The sequence below is a fragment of the Piliocolobus tephrosceles genome, unplaced genomic scaffold (genome assembly GCF_002776525.5).
Source record: "Piliocolobus tephrosceles isolate RC106 unplaced genomic scaffold, ASM277652v3 unscaffolded_38074, whole genome shotgun sequence".
NCBI classification, from domain to species: Eukaryota; Metazoa; Chordata; class Mammalia; order Primates; family Cercopithecidae; genus Piliocolobus; species Piliocolobus tephrosceles.
Genome location: NW_022322170.1, coordinates 1 through 2496, shown reverse-complemented (window position 1 = coordinate 2496; position 2496 = coordinate 1). Strand labels below are relative to the sequence as shown.

Below are 2496 nucleotides of genomic sequence, written 5' to 3'. Positions count from 1 at the left end.
CCGGAGTCCGCGGGGGACAGGGCGGGGGACTGCATTTGAGTCCCCTGCGCCTTCACAGAGGTCTCCGGGTCGCCTTTCCGCAGCTCAGACGCCGTGGCTGGCGCCTACCACTGACCACGACTTACCAGCGCAGCGAGACGAGGGCGCAGTACACTGGCTCTCCCGACCGGGACGCGCGCGTCTCGGAATACGTCGGGCCCCAGCCCCCACAACTCGCAGACCACCACCGCGGGGGGCCTTCCCAGGTGGCGAGGTGGAAGCCGGCACTGGCGAGACGAGGCGGAGTTCCGGGAGCCTGGGGCGGGGCCAGAAAGAACCGCAGCTTTGGGGCGCGGCTAAAGGGTCGGGGGCGGGATCCGGAGGTTAGAGGAGCCTGGGGAGGGGCTGGGCCTCGAGGCCAGGCCAGAAGGACCAGGGGCTAGACACTCGCCTTCAGGGCTCCGAAGCTGCTGCGGGGCTAGACGATGGGCTGTGGGTGGGGACGAGATTAGAATGTTCTGAGAGGGCGTCAGGTGGGAGCTGGGAGAGGTAACGTGGAATTGTTGCTCAAGATGCAGCTCAGCTCCAGTGGCCACACCAAGACGGTTTAAGACCGAGAGAGAAACAGGGGAGGGGGGTTTGTGTGGCTGGGGGCCTGGGTTTGAGTTCCCTGACCAGCAGGACGTGCTTGAACTTAGGGAAGTGAGGCTGAGAAGGGTTCGGGCTTGAGGAAGGAAGCTGAAGTTCCCTGGCCTGGGTGGCAGGAAGGGCTCTGACTCTGGGGCGGGGTTCTAGGGCCGTGGCCGTTATGGCTGTCCAGGCCAAAGGAGAGGGATTCTGAACTGGGGACCCAAGGCTTGGAAGGGGGTATGAAATCTGTGTCTTGGGTATGCCTTCTCCCCCATTCTTGCTCGGGATCTAATCGCCTGGACGAAGAACCCCGAGCTGTCTGGCCGGCCTTTCACAGTATCCGACCGGGGGGTCCTGGCCGCCGACAGCTCTATCTGACCACCTCGGCGCTGGAGTTTCAGTTCTATCCCAAGTAAGCCGGGCTCTCGCTCGGCACAGCCTCCTGCACAGCCCTGGCTTTGGCCGTTGCACGCTGAGGCCCTGGGCTGGCTCCTATTCTCTGACTCGGTGGTCTCAGCCTCGAATCCTGTAGCAGCAAGAACCAAAATTCAGGCCCCAGGCCCTCACTCTTTTAGTACCCAGGAGTCCTTAGTGTCAACTCTCAGGTAGGGACAGGAAGCCTGCACAGGCGCTCGAGGGCATTCTGGATCTGAGGACTGGGCCTCCTTCGGTACTTGAGCTCCCACATACTCCTTCCCAAGGAAGCGAAAGCCCGCCGTTTCCTTCCGAAGGATGCGAAAGCGTAGTTTCCAGGACTTTAAGTACCTCGAGGACCCAGGAACGCAGGCTACGCGCGCCCGGTCCCGTCCTTCCTAAGGGGCCCTCGCCTGGAAATGCAGGAGTTTGGGTGTGCAGACTCCTTAGATCCCAAGGTCTGAACCTCCTCCCCAAGGATTCAGCTGTATCCTCACTATCCTGCCCTGCTCCCACAGGACGGAGCTGTCCCGATACCCCCGCAAAGACTCCCTGACCTACTGGAGCTTCGAAGAGACGCCCTATTTCTGGGGTCACGACCCGCAGCGGTCGCCCTGTCCGCGCTCCTCCCGGCCGCCCCGAGCGCCGCACCGCGGGGTCCGGACTCTGGTTCAGGCATCCTACAGCCCCTCGCTGCACCCGCTCCGCCGACTCGACCGCTTCCGCCCGCTGGAGGCGCCTTGGGGTGGCCCCCACTGGAAGCCCTTGCCGGGCATCCACAGCGTGCCGAAAGCCTACAGCCCCCAGAACTTCGGCTCTGGCAGCTTGAAGCCGACGCTAGTGGGAGCCGGCAGGGCCAGCCCCACGCCAGACACGCCCCCTGGCCTCGCGGCGGAGAGGAGCTCGGGACCTCCGCCCACTACGCGGTGTCCGGACTTAGTTGGGCTCGCACTCATTACGTCTATCGGCAATATCGGGGTCCGACTACCCCAGACACGCCCACTCAGCTGCGGCAACCCGGAGAGGGGACTAAGTCCAGATATTGTCCTTGAAGATTGTGGCCCCGCGGGCAGGACACGCCCCCTGCGGGCATATTAATTAATAAGTTAAATTACCTGAACCACACGCATTTCCGGGGACCGCTCCGGGCATCCTAGCTTGAGGGTAGAGTGGGCGGAGGTCCCTAAGGGAGAGATGGGGCTCTGGCTGAATCCCTCCTTGGGGGTCATCTGGGTAAAGCGGCTTCCCGGGCAGCACAGTCACGGGGAGGCCCTCGCAGATTGGGCAGGAGCTAAGTCCGAAGCCACGCCCCTCCTGGGAGGCTGGACTGTGGCGCAGGAATGCCTTAAGTAGAGGAAGGTTGAGGCTTCGGTCCCGCACTTTTCTCGGGTCACCGCCTCCTCCCGGCTCCCAAGACCGCACCATCGGCAGAGGCAGGTTTTCCTACACCCTACTCCCTGTGCCTCCAACGCC

General features: G+C 63.3%; 1 pseudogene across 1 annotated transcript; it reads left to right on the top strand.

The window, feature by feature from the left end:
• The first annotated feature begins 83 nt into the window (after positions 1–83).
• On the top strand, positions 84–2485 carry LOC111556096 (annotated as a pseudogene). The gene is made up of 3 exons (XR_003308589.1): positions 84–245; positions 947–1021; positions 1542–2485. The product of XR_003308589.1 is annotated as an uncharacterized LOC111556096 (transcript).
• The last annotated feature ends 11 nt before the right edge of the window (positions 2486–2496 follow it).